This window comes from Rhinopithecus bieti, unplaced genomic scaffold, assembly GCF_001698545.2.
Source record: "Rhinopithecus bieti isolate Rb0 unplaced genomic scaffold, ASM169854v2 scaffold_58852, whole genome shotgun sequence".
In the NCBI taxonomy this organism is placed as follows: Eukaryota; Metazoa; Chordata; class Mammalia; order Primates; family Cercopithecidae; genus Rhinopithecus; species Rhinopithecus bieti.
In genome coordinates this window covers 75,245-93,434 of record NW_016822715.1, presented here as the reverse complement: position 1 = coordinate 93,434, position 18,190 = coordinate 75,245, and the positions used below count along the sequence as shown (strand labels likewise).

The 18,190-nt window shown below is 39.7% G+C and overlaps 1 protein-coding gene across 9 annotated transcripts in view; it reads right to left on the bottom strand.

The window, feature by feature from the left end:
• Positions 1–13,416, bottom strand: part of RNF182 (ring finger protein 182) — a 53,838-nt gene extending 40,422 nt beyond the window's left edge. For 6 of the 9 annotated variants that reach the window (XM_017861001.1, XM_017860999.1, XM_017860996.1 and 3 more), the window contains exon 1: positions 12,786–13,046. The gene's annotated coding sequence lies outside the window, so the exon portion shown is untranslated. Of the gene's footprint in view, positions 1–12,785; positions 13,047–13,260 lie in introns of those variants that run through there. The other 3 variants (XM_017860995.1, XM_017860997.1, XM_017861002.1) reach the window with 3 other exon arrangements.
• Between the last annotated feature and the right edge of the window lie 4,774 nt (positions 13,417–18,190).

The window sequence follows — 18,190 nt, the reverse complement described above, 5'->3', positions numbered from 1 at the left end:
CAATGAAATACTACACCAAAATGAGAGACAAAAAACAAACTATTACTACATCCAGCAGCAAGGATGAATATCCCAAATAGTTGGTGAAAGCTATCAAACACACACACATAAAGTACACACTGCCTGATTCCATTTGTATAAAGTTCTAAAATGGGCAAAAATAATCAACAGTGTTAGAATTCAGACTATGGGTCGCCTTTGGGGGCAGGTAATAACTGAAAAAAAGGCAAAGGAAGGATTTGGGGGTAATAGTAATCTTCTACTTTTTGATGTGAGTAGTAGTTACACAGGGGACTCACTTGAAAATGCATGAAAGCTGTATATCCTTATGATTCGTGCACTTTCCTATATGTATGTTAACCTTCAATAACAAGTGTATCTAAAAATAAAAGTAATGCTTCCTGTGTCTATACAGGATACATACAACACAAAACAGGTAATGTGATTGTGAAAAGTCTACATGTAACACCACGAGAAATTTTCTAAAACTCAAATCTGATCATTTACTCCCCTGCTTAAAATATTTTACCATCTACCTTATCTGGCCTCTGTCTACCTCACCAGCCACATCTCTTACTCCTTTCTCCTCCTCGACCTCACTCCATCCCCGCCCCGCCATTCTTTTACTCTCCAAAAGAAGCCACATTATCTCAAATGGACTCTAAGCTTTTACGATGCCCAGTTCCCTCTTTTTTTTTTTTTTTGAGGCGGAGTCTTGCTCCGTCGCCCAGGCTGGAGTGCAGTGGCCGGATCTCAGCTCACTGCAAGCTCCGCCTCCCGGGTTCCCGCCATTCTCCTGCCTCAGCCTCCCAAGTAGCTGGGACTACAGGCGCCCGCCACCTCACCCGGCTAGTTTTTTGTATTTTTAGACGAGATCGGGCGCGTTCAGGGTGGTATGGCCGTAGACGTTTTTTGTATTTTTAGTAGAGACGGGGTTTCACTGTGTTCGCCAGGATGGTCTCGATCTCCTGACCTTGTGATCCGCCGGTCTCGGCCTCCCAAAGTGCTGGGATTACAGGCTTGAGCCACCGCACCCGGCCCCAGTTCCTTCTTTATAGCTCTTTTACCCACTCTCACCACCCCAAACTTTCCCATATTTGCCTGCTTTCCTGGGTCATCCTTCATCCAGTATAGATATCAATTATTCCCAAATCCCAAATCTTGCTTGGATGCCTCTCCTACAGATCCCACAGGCATCATATATATGCCCTATCATGATACACACTTGTGTAACGACCAGACACTTACCTGTAATTTCTTCTGTTCGCATCAGCAGGGTAGGGCTATACTTGATTTGTTCGTCTTTGAGTCATTAGTGCCTAGCACAGTGTTACTTAAGAAATTTCCTACTCTACAATGTGAGATTTTTAAAGAGCTGTCTAAATTTTCCCCTTTTAAAACTGTCTGTGAAAGAAAATTTATATTTATAGACCAACCATGACCATTTAAATTTACTGCAGATCAAAGAATAACTGAATCTCAATAGAGATATTATCCTGAGTTCTAAAATGCTTTAAACTTCTCCTAATTATGTGTCCAGTTGTTTACATAAAGCTGTTTAAGGATTTCTAACTCTTCCATCATTGTCTATAAAGACAGGGAAAAGGAAAACATTAAATTTTTCATTATGCTAGTTCCTTACTGATATGGTTTGGCTCTGTGTCCCCACCCAAATCTCATGTTGAATTTTAATTCCCAAAGTTGCAGGTGGGGCCTGGTGGTAGGTGATTAGATAAAGGGGCGGTTTCTAATGGTTTAGCACCATACCCATAGTGCTGTCTCGTGACAGAGTTCTCAGGAGATCTGGTTCTTTGAAAGTGTGTGGCACCTCTCCCATCTCTCTTCCTCCTTCCTGCTCTGGCCATGTAAAATGTGCCTCCTTTCCCTTCGCCTTGTGCCATGATTGTTAAGTTTCCTGAGGCTTCCCCAGCCGTGCTTCCTGCACAACCTGCAGAACTGTGAGTCAATTAAATCTCTTTTCTTCATAAATTACCCACTCGCAAGTAGTTCCTTATAACAATGTGAGAATGAACTAATACACTCACCCACCAAAACTGTATCAACAGCATAGGGCATTTCTAGTACCCCAGTATGATAAGTGATGTCTATCTCAAGTGAATCATAGCAAGATGTCTTATTTTTAAACATCTTTTGTATATATTCAATGTAAGATACATTGCTGAGTAAATTTTCTATCCATACATTATCATGATTAAGAGATCATAACAATTTCAACAGTTTCAGTGACATCATATGGTTATAACTAATGTGCTATCTTTTTGGATCATCAAATGTTCTGATTTCCTGTGAAAATATCTTCTACTTGTTAATATGTGGTTTGTAAGACATTTCACTGTCCGAATCAGAGTGAAAGACTTCCAACTCTAATCTGAATATCTGAATAAAGGCCTTGATATTCTGACTTTAGGAATACTTTCCTGCTAGCTACAGTAATTTATTTGGTCATGATACATAGACATATCTTCTATGTGTGAAATATGGAAAATGCTGAATTGACAGTTAAGTCAACATACAGGGACTACATCTGGGAATACTACACTGGGATTACAACTTTAGGCAAAAAAAAAAAAAAAAAGACATTGTTTCTGCCCTGTTGGAGCTTACAGTCTACTGAGGATGGTATCAATCTATCACATAAATAAATGTAAAATTAAAATTGTGGTAAATACACCATCTCTCACCTGGACTATTGAAACTGGCTCCTAACAAGTCTCCCTGGTACCAATCTTGCCCCCTTACATCTTCCATGTAGATTTGTTCTCTACATGGAATAATATTTCTAAAATGTTAACCAAATTACTCCCATCTTTACCAGACCACCTCTACAAAAAGTCCTCCAATGGCTTCCTATTCCACATAGAATAAAACTCAAGTCCTTACCACGAATAACAAAGCTGGAGCAATCTGGCCACCCCTTTTCTTTCTAACCTCATTTCATATGACTCTCCTGCCTTCTCTCTCTGCCTCAGGGCCTTTGCATTGATTCTGTCTGAAATGCTGTGCTCTTGAGCAAATCTTCTCTTGTCACTCAAATCCCTATTTAAATGTTACCTTACCGTTTAATCTAAGGTACTCATCCACTCATTTGCATTATTTTAATTATCTCAATTTTATTTATCTCTGCTAGTATTCTTGTTTATTTGGATTTTGTTTGTCCAAGATAGAAGAATAACAAACAGACTAGAAAAAAGGAGTGGAGGCCAGGCGCGGTGGCTCAAGCCTGTAATCCCAGCACTTTGGGAGGCCGAGACGGGCGGATCACGAGGTCAGGAGATGGAGACCATCCTGGCTAACACGGTGAAACCTCATCTCTACTAAAAATACAAAACCTAGACGGGCGAGGTGGCAGGCGCCTGTAGTCCCAGCTACTCAGGAGGCTGAGGCAGGAGAATGGCGTAAATCCGGGAGGCAGAGCTTGCAGTGAGCTGAGATCCGGCCACTGCACTCCAGCCCGGGCGACAGAGCGAGACTCCGCCTCAAAAAAAGGAAAAAGAAAAAAGAAAAAAGGAGTGGGGCTGCCAGCCAGCATTGAGAGCTCATGCTTGGATCACAGTTCAGTCTTCATAATCCTATCTAAATGGCAAACTACCTATGACGAAACAGAGATGGCATAAGCCTACCCCACTGCACCACCTTTGGAAGTACAACTGTTGTAAACAAATCAAAAAAACATTGTTGGAGAAGTCACTCAGAAAAACAGGCAAAAGTGTAGAATATTTGGATCTAATGAAATCACATTAAAATGCCTTTCAAACCAAGAGATGTCATTAAAACGACTGACATAACTGTGAGCAAGGGAAATGAAGAATCCAACAGAATGAAAGAAGATATCTCAAACGGTGGTGGGCAAAGCGTAAAGCTGATACAGACAGGCTTGGCCCTCCTGTATAGTCATCATAACAACAAGGGACTCCATAACAATAAGAGACAGGGTGAGGAGTGACTCTGAATCAAGTCTAGGACTACACTATTCAACATGGCAGCCACTCGTCACGTTTGGCTATTGAGCACTTGAAATGTGGCTGGTGCAACTAAGAAGCTGAAATCTACATCGTATTTAATTTCAATTAATTTAAATTTAGAAACTGAACCAATGAAAAATATTTTTCCTGCAAATACAACATTACTCTTTTGGTAAGACCACATTTCTTTTCTTTCTTTTTTTCTTTTTTTTCCTTTTTTTTGAGACGGAGTCTCCTCCTGTTGCCCAGGCTGGAGTGCAGTGGTGCAATCTTGGCTCACTGCAACCTCCGCCTCCCAGATTCAAGCGATTCTCCTGCCTCGGTTTCCTGAGTAGCTGGGACTACAGGCACGCACCACCAGGTCTAGCTAATTTTTGTATTTTTAGTGGAGACGGGGTTTCACCATGTTGGCCAGGCTGGTCTCAAACTCCCAACCTCAGGTGATCTGTCCACCTCAGCCTTCCGAAGTGCTAGGATTACAGGAGTGAGCCACCATGCCCGGCCTCACTTTAACTGCTGAAAATTTACCATCCAAATTGAGATGTTTTCTAAGTATAAAATGCACACCAGATTCCAAATAGTTTGTGCAAAATGAAAATGTTTAATATCTCATTAATAATTTTTTTATTGATTACATGTTGAAATTATGGCAATTTTTATATATTAGGTTAAATAAAATCTACTACTAAAATAATTACTTTTACTTTTCCTTTTCTTTTAAGGGGCAGAGTCTCGCTCCATACTGGAGTGCAGTGGAATAATCATGGCTCATGGAAACCTGAACTCCTGAGCTCAAGCAATCCTCCTGCCTCATCCTACCTCGGCCTTTGGAGCAGCTGGGACTACACATGCGTACCACCGTGCCCAGCTAATTTTAGCACTTTTTGTAGAGGTGGGATCTCACTATGTTGCCCAAGCTGGTCTTGAACTCCTGGCCTCAAGTGATCTTCCTGCTTCCTCCAGGTGTGAGTCACGCACCTGGCCAAATCTTACTGTTCAATATCACTACCCATAACTTAGAAGTACATATTGGACAGCACTGGTCTAAGGATTAAAAAACCAACACTATCTGAAAAGAAGGGTTTGGAGTCTCCTATTGTTATGATGACTACACAGGAGAGCCAAGCCTGTCCACCTATGTCATAGGAAGAATTCTCCAGAATGTGTGCCATCCAGTTGCAGCATTCAAGCCTTAAATGTGTGATCAATAAGCAACCATATTTTAATTAAAAAATGGTCAGACAGCAATTTCAAATCAATATGGGATGGTAAGATAACTAAAGTTCACCTAGAATGGCATCTTCAGTTTATCTGAGATTATAAACTTCCTTCTAGTGGGTAACTAACTCCCATCTAGAGAAGGTTTAGAATTAAATATAAAGATGAGGAAAATCACACTTGTATTACTTTTTAGAAAAGTTTAGAAATATGTCTTATATTAATTGGAACAGCCTGTGCACAATTTAAAAGAATCTGACATCAAACTGACAGATGAGCCTTGTGATTCTAGTTCAAAATGTGTAATAGATTTTAGACGATTTATTTTGATTGAAATGTTTAGGAGTATTTGACTATGTCTATACAATATTAATTTTGTAAGTGACAAAATATTCAAAGGAACTTCACCTAAGTATTTGGTAAGGTTTTACTTACTTGAGTCATAAATTTGCCCAATAAGCATATGATTTATCTAAACAGAACAATCAATAATTAAAGTAACATGTGCAATTTAAAATATTTAAGGTTTGAAATTTAACTAAGTTCATAAATGAGGCTGATAATTTAAGAAATCCAATCTATTCAATTTGAATTAAAGTTTAGTCAAAGAAAAAGTGACGATGATTGCTCATATTTACCAGATATATAAACAGAGTATTAAGATATGCAAGTTGAACTTAGAGGCCTAAAGAAAATTAGATTTTTGTTTCTACCTGAAATAAATTAAATATTAATTTTCCTTTCTCCACACAAAACTTACCTTTAATAACTAATACTTAAGTACATTAGAAATGTTAATTCATTTAATCCTCACAATCACCAAGCGAAGTAATATTATTGTCTCTGCTTTAAAGGTAATTGTCTTAGTCTGTTCAGATTGCTATCATAAAATACCATATGCTGAATGGCTTATAAACAACAGAAATTTCTTTATTACTGTTCTGGGAACTGGAAAGTCCAGGATTAAGGTGCTCGCAGATTAAGTATCTGATAAAAGACCACTTATTGGTTTACAGATGGTGCCTTCTCACTATGTTCTCACATGGCAGAAGGGGCCAATGACCTCTCTGGGGTCTCTTTTATAAGGGCACTAATACTATTTGTGAGGGCTCCACCCTCATGGCCTAATCACCTCCCAAAGGCCCTACCTCCTAATATGATCACCTTGTGGGTTAGAATTTCAACATACGAATTTGGAGGGGACATAAGAATGCTGTCCATTGCAGTAATGAAATGAAGGCACAGAGAGATTAAGCAGCTACCTCAAGATCATATTACTAAAAGGTGGCAGAGCCAGTATTCAAATCCAGGCTGTCTGGCTTCTCATATTGGCATTGAACATTTAAAAAAAAAAAAAGTCATAGTGATCTAAATAATTAGATGATCATAAAAGTGGTTTTATTCCATACTATTAAGATTCTAAATCTCTTACTCCTTTTTTCCCCCCAGGAGTTATCAAGAAAAGTATGCACCAGGAATTCCAGGAAAACCCCATGCCATGCAGGGGAATGACCCAAATGAAAACATCTTCCCAAACTTCTAACTTCATCCCTTATACCACACTCCAGACCTTCAGCATCCTAAAACAAGGAAATCTCCCACTGTAACAAAGAGCACGTTGCTCTGACCCTCAGAGAATTTAGCCTGCGGTGTATGACATTTATTGAGTTACTTTTCATTTCATTTCATCCTATACCACTCAGGTAGCACTTGTCCTTATTCATTTCCAATCCAGAACACAGTATAAAACAAAACACAAATTCAGGAGACAGAAAATAACTCCATTTAATTTTTTTGGGTTTTTTTTCCAAAATTAGGCTTGAGGATAGGGGCTCTCTCCCTCCTTCTACTCCAAAAGCCCATCTGAGGTCTGCAGCAATAATTGTAAACAACGATGTCTTTTTCTTGGCTACCTCCAGAGAACTACCTCCTCCTTCTCAGCCATCCATACCTGCCACTCTGAATTTGCTCTACCAGGCAGTCCTCAACTGCCACTCTTTCAAAGTAACATAATTCAAAAAGCATCTTCACTGCAGCAGGAAGGCATTCTTTGTCTGCTGGTAATTAACAAAGCAATCATAGTCAAATTCAGATTGTGGTTTATCCACACAAATCATGTTTTTAAATCTACCAACTCTGTACAATCTTGGATAAGCTATTTATTAGCCTTTTATAGATGAGGAAACAAGAATTATGGTGATGATCAAAAGAGACAGCTTATGTGGAATACTTAATAGCGTACCTGGCACCAAGTAAATGCTTAATAAATAGTAGTTATTATAATATTTACTATTAAATGAATCTACAGAACTATGTTTACTCACTTGCTTTTATGAACAGCTGTCTCTTATTTAGTACTACTTTTCACATAGCTTAAATAAGGCTCCTGAAATTAAAATGCTTACTCATTCTTCTATGGAGACAGTAAGAACATGTGTTATTTCAGAGGAGGGACATGCACAGAGTTCCACTGGGAAAGAGTGAGAAGGCAGTATCACTTAGTCCTTAGCACATGTAAGAGGTAGCCTAGGGAAGAGCAGGTGAGCCCAGATTGAGGATAACCCCGTGAGGCAATGCAAATGGATCAACATTTCCAAGATAGATTTACATGTAGATAGCACAGCCAATACCACAGAAAATATGTAGTCACCCCTCAATATCTGCAGGGGGGTGGGCTTCAGGACCCCCAAGGATACCAAAATCTGAGGATGCTCAAGTCCCTGGTATAACATGGCATAGTATTTGCATGTAACCTATGTACATCCTGCCATGTACTTTAAATCATCTGTAGATCACTTATAATACCTAATACAATGTAAATATCATGTAAATAGTTCCTAGACTGGGTTTCTTATTTGTATTATTTTTTATCATTGTATTGTTGTTTTTTTCCAAATATTTCCAATCCATAATTGATAGAATCTGCAGATATGCAAGGCTGACCATATTCTTTAAATATATGAATACAAATAATAAATTAAAGAACAACCACCTTTGGAAAACATCTTTTTCATAAATTATTCTAGTTTCTATGTACAGAAAAAAATACTGGTACATGTCACAAAGTGCTATGAAGAAATGCTTCTTGTTTTATGACTTTAGGTTTTGTTTATTTTAGCAAAAGAGAAAGTAAGATGGGGAGGAAAGCCCAAGCATAATAATTACTGTCATTATTTCTACACTTAGTAGATATCAGTAAATAGAAAATAAAGCTTGCTGCATTCCTTGACATAAAGCCAGGATTCTGGTATATTTTGTGTACCTTTGGGTTAACATAACAGAAAGAGATCATATCAGTTTCCTCATTCATAAAATAGGGATAATAGTACCTACTTCAAAGGGTTGTTGTGAGGATTAAAGAGTTGATATTTCTGAAGTACTTGGAAAAGTGGCCCATAGGGAAGAATTCATAAGGGTTTGATTGACAGAGAAGAGCTGGAAGTCAAAATTACTGCAATCAGACTAAACAAGGTCTCAGGAAACCAATATACAGGAAGAAAAAAAGGCCTGAGAAGACCACACAGAAACCTTTTATTGTAGATTTAAAATTCAAGAGTTTGAGTAAACAACAATTCTTCAGTATAACTATGCCTGACACATCACATGGTGATCAACTTATGTAAAACACCATGTCTGCCTTGAATGACCATAGCTATAGAAGAGGGAAGATGGTTCACAATAGACTGCTCGGAAACACAACTTCTCACTCAAATACATCAAATATGTTAGCCAAACACACAGTTTTATTTTATAGTTCCATTGCCATCTTCATTGTCTAAATCATGTACCTGACCAATTAGATAACATTATTCATGTGGAAACATTTTATTATTGGGCCTTAATTTGTGGTTTACAATATTTAAAGTGCACTTAAATCACAATTTGAGAGAGTCATGTTTTAGTTAATTGGGAGGAAAAACGGAGGCAAGTGACCAGGACCAGCACCAGCATCTCTTCTGTAGGACTGGCCAGCCTTTGGAAATGGTCACTAGGTAAAGACCTCAGGTAATTTGCTTTAGAGTCTGGACCATAAAGTGTTAAAGAGATTATTAGAGCCGTCACTGTCTCCCAGCTCCCAACCTCAGACTCCCTGACCCTGCCCTCCCAACCACCACCACTGCACCCCCACCCCTGCACCACTTTTGGCCACTATACCCGCAGACTCTCAGTATGTACTGATCTCTTTAACACCTTTTAACTCACTGCTGCCTCCACCTCCTAGTTATTTGGTTTTCACTTCAAATGACTATAAGATAAAGAAGCAAAGATCAAGTTCAAAATATGTATGGAAATAAGCAATCACCTAACAGGATCCCAAATTCCACTACCCAACATACAATGTCTATAAATACTCAAAACGCAAAATATAAAGATCATAATGTGTTTTTTTATGCACACTATTTTCTGATCAAATTACAAATTAACCAAATCATCATTAAAATAAGCTCTGGAAATATAAAACGTTTTTTAAAAACATTACAAAATTAACGACTTCTGAAAAAAGGAAGGCTGAAAACAAGACCAAAGGAGAATATTTGGGTATCATACATAAAGAATTACATATAAAATAAATAACCCTAATAGTTGAAAAACAAGTAAGTCCCCAAATATAAGAGGTCAGTTGACTTTCATCAAGCAACACAGAATATATAGAAGGAAACATTTGATAAACATTTGATGGCTGATGTCCAAAACCATACTATATAACTGCTACAAACAATTGGCACATAAGGAAAACAATCGTTTACCTTGAACTATGTTTATATCATTTAAATTATGTACAATACTGTACAAAAGGATATATTTTCCCCAAGCACTTGTGGCTTACCAAACAGCTTAAGACATCTTATCTCCATTTGAACTGAAAACATGAAAATTGAAACACATGCGCACAAAAGTTTTTCAGCTTCTATCAATCACTATTAATAATCCGTGTTACTAAACACCACATCCTATCACCATAACCATGTGTCTCCTGTGCCTTTTCTCAGTACAGTAGTTCTGATCAATAACCACTGTGCACAGCAGGTCAGTTAACAATATCTTATATTTATAGCATTTTGTCTTGAGGTCTCAGGGTCACATTATTCTCCCCAGCCACAAATCTAAACCTGTTTTGGTAATGAAGAAATCATTTAAAAACTACCATCCTTCACAAATGCGCTTTTATAAATGCTACGACACATTGCACTACATGCTAAATTACCAACCAGTAATCATGTTATCACAGTGCAACTAGAAATTGCAAGAGAATGTTGACCCAGAAACAGCTAATAAAGGCTTCAGTGGTTTTAGGCTGCCCATGCAGGCTTATGTGGTTACAAACAACTGACTTTCAATGGCACAAATATAATGTTAATCCTAACTTACACAGGAACATTTGTGGCTTATTTTTTTTTTCTTTGGATATGCTTCATAAACTAAATTACAGAATTCTTTCAGGTAGAATACAGCTATGGTGACGATTATCAAGCCATATTTTACAGCTTTTATCAAAACTCAGGGCCAGTTTTACTTCATAAAATTAAAACTCGGAAGCTAGAAATGCAGGAAAAGACTCCTAGTCCTGTGAATCAGCAAGAGTGATGACTAGTATTTTACACCTGGGGATATGCAGTGCTGTTGCCTGCTTCCACCAGGTGGCTAAACCATGGACAGAAAGTACACTTTCTGTTTGCATTTTCTAAGGACATATTGCAGATATCATAGTATTTTTTTGTTTCATTATCCAGTTATGCACATACCTCAGAACACTAGTAACACATATAATCATGCCAGATTATTGTTTTCCACTGCACTGACACAAGCTTGATTTCATGCTTCAGAGCTCTTATAACTACAACCAAGCAGCGCATGCAATACATGATTGTTGATTTCTGTATACTGACTTTATATTTTGGCAGAAAATGATGCAGCTTTGAAGAAGCCAAACTATATTGAATGTTGTGCTTGCGTGAGCTAGCAGGAAAGGCAAAGCACCAGTTCTTACTCTGCTAAATTCACCATGGATATTTCCATTCTTCGTCATTCAGATTAAGGGCCACAACATAAATGTTGAGGCTAGAACTCACAGTGTGGGTTTCATCTGGCTGAAAGCATGGACCAAGTCCTTTAACTTGAATGCTCATTTTGCTAACAAAGATCTGAATAAAGCTGTTCTCTTGGTCCCTTAGGAAAAACACACACACACAAATAATTTATTTTTAGTACAAAACACAAAGCTACATTCTCTGTCTATATAATGTGCCTAGGCTTCAATATCCTGTTTGTTGTTCACGCTTAAGTGAGAAAATACTTATTTTTCTCTTCTGTTTATCTTCTCAAAACAGATCTACTTCGTTTTAATCAATGTACCATTTCATTATCGTCATGAAAGAGTATTTAGCAGAGCATCTGTGAATCTTCCACAGGTAAAATTCAGTTTAAAAACAAGCCCAATTGTGAAATAACCTGCAAACTGTTATTGCAACTTCAATCCTTTAGTTTCCAATACAATCTTCTAATGAAGTGACATTACTTAAAGTTGCTGGCAAATATGAACAGACTGAGAAACCTATTAATCAGCAGGCTAACAGGTGTTGAAATCCCAAAAGAGGGAAGAGGAATATTAGATAGCTGTAATATCAAATAGCTGTAATACCCAGAATTCCAATCAACTTAACTGCAATTCAAAATGATCAGTGGTACTGTTTGTTTTAATTACTTTCTAGCAAAAATATAACTTCTTGCATTCCATATAGAGTTCTTTAACTGACCTATTCCAACTTATACATTATTTTACTAAGTTGGATATACAATTTTATGTATATGTTAATTAATTTTCCAGTTACCAATATGACATCTCATATTATTTAAATATGATTTAAAACAGATCTTATTAACATATATACAATTTCCTTCTGAATTGATCAACTGTATCTCTGAAAATGTGTTTTCTTTCATATTACTACATGTAAGATGATGTCTAAGTACCAAAAACGTAAGTCTTCACAGTCACAATTTAAATCTGTGCTTCGCATCTGCAACAAACTAATTATCACGAAATGACTGCAAGGCTTGGGGCCACTGAGAAAGGGCAGGGGTACCTTTAACATATGCAGTGCTCCAATGGCAACCGCATCATGGTCCTTATCATCACACTCATAAACACCGAGGCAAATACCGCCCAGCTACCTGCCTCCAGAGGTGTTTTGGATTGCCTCCCTACACACAAAAAAACACAAGCCACTTTCCAGTTCCTTACAGCATGAACACAATACCTTCCAGAAACAAAAGCAATGACCTCGGTGCCAAGTATCTCCTCGACAAAGTATCGGTACTGCTCTACACTCTGGTCTTGCCAGCCGGGGAAACCCGGGCTACCCTTACCATCTAGTTATAGGTGCAACTGCACCGTCCAAAGAAAAAGGTCTTTCGATTCAATATCCAAACGAACTTCAGAAGTCCCCTCAAAATGCTTCAGCCACAGACATAAAAATGGGCTCACTTTTCAGAGATTTGTAAAAATCTTTCGCTTGTCCCTCCATGCCCTCCTCAAAGAGAATACCATGAAACATGAAAATCCAAAGGTAAATATTTTCATACCTTTTTTTTCCCCTAAAAGCCTCGATGGCACGCCAAGAAGGAAAAAACAACAACAACAGAGGGGCAGCTCCCTGAGCAGGTGCAGCCCGCGCGGGCGCTCCAGGACCGCCCTCCGCCGCGCAGCCCCTCAAGTTGGTGCCAGGACGGCGGCCTCCGCGGTGCCCGGAGGGAGACACCGCGCACCGGCCCCCGGCGCCGCTCGGCCTGAAGTTTGCCGCCCCTCTCCTCGGCGAGCTCAGGCGGCCCGGCGCGGTCCAGGAGCTGCGGGGGCTGGCTGGCCCCGCGTCGGGAGCCGCGCCGGCGCGGGCGTCGGGGGGACGGGCCGCCGGGCCGTTTCCCGGTGGGAACGCGCCCCCCGGCTCGGGGGCCGCGCCGGATGCTTGGCCCCCACCCCTCCCTCCGCGCGCCGCGGCGTGGCCCACCCCACCCCGGCGTCCAGCCGACCCCTCCCCGGCCGCGGGCGCGCTCGCCTTACCTGGCCGGCGGCGGCCCAGGGCCCGGGAGTCGCTCCGGCTGCGGCGGCTCCTGGGAGGGGAGGGAGGTTCCCGCGGAGGAGGAGCTCGCGCGAGGCGCTAGCGGGCTGGCGGGCGGGCTGCTTTGTCTCCACTGCGCGAGCCGCCGACCCTGCGTCACCATGGCAACCGCCGGGGCCCCCCAGCCCTTCCCCTCAGCAGTCCGGGTATTCGGAGGGGACAAGGACCCCCGATGGGCCGCCACCAACACAAACACGCCCCTCTTTCAGTCTCCCTCACAAACCGCCTGTTTCTCCCCAGCGAGAGCGGAAGGCTAAAGCGGAGCGAGCCCAGGGCCAAGTGGTATTCGCATCCTAGTAGGCACTCCTTTGCTTTCCCACACTGGACATTCCAACTGCCGTCGCACCACCGTCCCCCCACACACACCCTCCACCACCACCACCACACCTTTCTCTTGTGGAGCTGTACCCTCAAAATGGAAATTTACTTAAGGAAGGAGAAAGAGCAATGCAAAGTGATAAAGTGTTGAGCAACTGTTACTCGGTGCTCCTGTTGCAACTGCCGCAGCATGCACGGAGCTGCCAAGGGACGCCGTGCCGCCTTCTCCCTCTCCCCCTCCTCCTCCTCCCTCTTTTACCAAGCTTTGCCTCTGCTGGATCTGGTCTCACTCCACGCAAACCGTGTATCTGTCTTGTTGAGGGCTCCCGCAGGAGAGAGGGAAAGGGGGCTTTATCTCTGATGTAAACACAGGATACACTTGTAACCTCACAAGCTGAAACACAACTTTCAGGCTGCAGTATGGATCTCAGCTGGTGCCACACTGCGCAGCTACTGGCCGTGACTGCCCTGCCTAAGCATCTACCATGAGCCCTGAGTGACTCTGTGCCAAGGACCGGTCACTTACTGCAGGCCATGGCACTCAGGAGCAGAGAAAAGAAAGCTAACTTTTTCCTCTCCTGAGGAAATTCTTAGGGAGAGAAAAGTACTAGCAGACCCTTGGTCATGCTTCCTCTAAAGGACGAGCTAGAGGACAGCCTCCATGGGGGGAGTGAGTCATCCCCTCCATACTGTTTTCTTGAAAGATCCGTTGCTGAATCCAAAAGCTACAGTGTCTTTCTTTAAACCCTGGGGAACATGACATTTATTTTTTGGCTTTCGTGAATCACCAAAAGAATGTCAATAACTTATAATACAATCCATGGTAGCTGATGTTTTCTGGGTTTACTACTTATCTGAGAAGTCACAAAGCAGAACAATGTGATTGCCATTTGAAAGTACACATATATTAACTAATGAAAAGATAAGATCTATTTCATGGTGGAAAAAGAAAACAGTTTGTTCCTCGGAGAGACTGGCCTCTTTCTTGTAATGGGAATATTCTGAATGAAGTCAAAAATACTCTAGATGAAGTCAGAAGACAAGTCTTTTTGGCAGGCCCTTAAGCATTTGGCAATACCTGCCGAAATTCAAAATGCACATACATTTCTCCCAGCTATCTCAACTCTAGAGATCTGTCATACAGAAACACACAGATGTGTAACGATAGATATAAAAGGATATGCATTGCAAAAGTTTTGTAATAGTAAACGTTTGAAACAACTGATATGCCTATCAATCGTGATATGGTTAAATATTGTGGCATATTCATACCATGTAATACTATGCATCCATTAATAGAAATAAAATACATAAAATTCATAGATACTGATCTCTTATTAAATGGAAAAGGGGGACTCAGAACAGTATGTGTGGGTGATCCCATTCTGTACAAAAGAAAAAAACTAGATAGATAGAAACGGAACAAAAACGTAGAGATAGAGGTTTATAAGAATGCCTACGTAATTGCTACTGGTGGTAACCTGTTAACTACAAAAAAAATTGAAGGGACAGTTACCTGTTACGATGCACAATTTGGTACACATATTTGGTTGGTTTGGCTTTTTTAAATGAGCATTTATTAGTAATTTATCAATGAAGAATCAAAAACAAAGAGCTTTAATAAATGTTTGTTGACCTACATGCACATTACTGCCTGATCAAACACTGAATAAGGAATAGGGAGGGACCATTAACTTGGCCATCCCTGCCCTCAGCTGAAGGCTTGGAAAAGTCCACATTGTGCCCCCACTTAGAGAATTGCTTAGTGACCTGGCCCTGCCTTATTCTGTGAGACATTCTTCCAGACATTCACTTTTCCAAAAGAGGTTTAGCTTTATCTTAAGGTCTGCTTCCATTCTTCCTCTTGGAGAAAATTAAAAGACTTGTCAAGAAACCGTCTTAAAATGTGCCACCTTACTTACCAGCGGATATAATTTGAATAGGTTAAGTGGCAGCTTTTAGTCTGTTTAGCCAAACTGAAAAATGAAGGTACTAAATCTTAAAATTAATGTGTGAATACATAACTAGTCTTTCTTATTCTCACCATTTTTGAAATGAGGTTAAAATAATGAATTTGCTTTCCTAAAAAGATCTAGAGCTGCACAGTCTAATTCAGTAACTGCTAGCAGCCACATATGAATTAGCTACTGAACTGACATGTTCAGTAAGTGCAAAATACACACCAGATTTCAAAGACTTGGAACAATAACTTTAAAAAAGTTATTAATAATATTTATATTGGTTACATGTTAAAATATATTTTTAATTTATTGAGTTAAATAAAATATGTTATTAAAATCACTAACATTTGTTCCTTTTCACTTTTTTAACATGATTATTAGAAATTTTTAAATTATATATGTTGACATTTTGGACAGCTCTGTTTTAGAATTAGTGTTTATAGCAAAATATCATTAAGAAATCTAAAGGTAGCTATTCTTCTTTTTTTTTTTTTTTTTTTTTTTTGAGACGGAGTCTCGCTCTGTCGCCCAGGCTGGAGTGCAGTGGCCCGATCTCAGCTCACTGCAAGCTCCGCCTCCCGGGTTTACGCCATTCTCCTGCCTCAGCCTCCCGAGTAGCTGGGACTACAGGCTCCCGCCACCTCGCCCGGCTAGTTTTTTGTATTTTTTTAGTAGAGAGGGGTTTCACCGTGTTAGCCAGGATGGTCTCGATCTCCTGACCTCGTGATCCGCCCGTCTCGGCCTCCCAAAGTGCTGGGATTACAGGCTTGAGCCACCGCGCCCGGCCGGTAGCTATTCTTCTTAACCTTCAGTGAAAATGTAATTACCTCATTAATGCTCCCCAACTTATAAATATGCCACAGTATGGCAATTTCTGTTAAATAATTTCAACTTATTAGAATACTATTATACGCAAGCATTAGCTTATGCGTTTATATTTTAGAAAGATTTTAGCACAGACACTAAAGTCAGATTACCTGGACCTGAATCCCAGCTCTGTTTATCAACTACATGACCTCAGCAAGCAATTTAATACATCTGTTCCTCAGTTTCCTTACCTATAAAATGGGGATTATAATAGTATAATAGTACTTACCTCCTTGAGTTGTAAAAAGTAGATACCTGATTGTGTACAATGCTGAATAAATTGAATAAATATTAACTATTATTACTTTTATTATTATACTTTGCTGGGTCTCTCACTTTTTTTTTTTTTTTTTTTTTTTTTTTTTTTTTGAGATGGAGTCACACTCTGTTGCCTAGGCTGGAGTGCAGTGGCATGATCTCAGCTCACTGCAACCTCCGCCTCCTGGTTCAAGCAATTCTCCTGTCTCAGCCTCCCGAGTAGCTGGGACTACAGGCGCGTGCCACCATGCCCAGCTAATTTTTTGTATTTTTAGTAGAAATGGGATTTCACTATGTTAGCCAGGATGGTCTCAATCTCCTGACCTCATGATCCACCCGCCTCGGCCTCCCAAAGTGCTGGAGTGAGCCACCGTGCCTGGCCAGCTCTCACTTATTCTATTAACCTTCAATTCAAGTTAGTCTATACACGTATATATAAATCTTTCATCTATATATATAGATAAATCTCTCATCTTCCTTTAAATGGTCTGATTGGAACTGTAATTGAGACATCAAAAGTTCATTCTCTTTACCCTTAAACTGACTGTAAAGTTATCAAAATTAAAGAGATATTGATTCAAGTTAGTAAAATAAACCAGAAATTTCAATAACCGGATCAGCATCTATAATAATTTCATTTTGATAAATATTAAATTTTTTAGGTTTAACAAAATGCAGCAAATGTTATCAAGTGGTTTAAAGTCAGTTCATTGTAGTCAAATTTCTAATATTTAAAGTAAATAATACATCCCTACTAAAGCATTTGTAAAAGAATTTTCCTATTCCCTAACTTGAAATTTGTCTATCCAAATCCTTATTTTTTCCTCAATTATACATCATAATCATAACTGGCATTTATTGCACACTGTGTCCAAGGTTGCACAGTTATTTAGTAGCAGAATTACCAGACTATTAACCACTACATCCTACAGCTTCAATAAAGGGGAAAAGAACATTTCTTAACCTTTACTTCTTGACACAATCAAACACTAAAAGAAAAGCAACTATCCTAAGAAATATCTTAAAATTATTTAAGAGCTTGAGCTCAATTATCTTATCCCAGTAAGTCATGCATTTTGGAATAAGCAGAAGGAAAATGCAAGCTTCGATGTTTGCTCATTACTATCTCATTAAGCAACAACTCCTTCAACCCCTGCCTTCTGGCCATGTTCTGACATTGTTTAATGAGGTGATACCAATGCATTCAAAACACATTTAAAAATACTTGTTTATGTCTTAGATTTTTTGTTAAAATACTTGTTTATGTCTTAAAATTAGTTTTCTTCATGGATAGCTTTTGAATTTGACTGGAAAAACCTAGCCCCAGCCATTTAGAAGGGTTGAAAAAGAAAAATACATCTCAGCTGAGTCTATAGAAGCCAGAAACTTAGAACTCACAATTTCCTATCTTCCTAATAGCCCCCCTTAGGGTACTGGGCAAATCTGCTCTAAAAGGCAAATATTGACT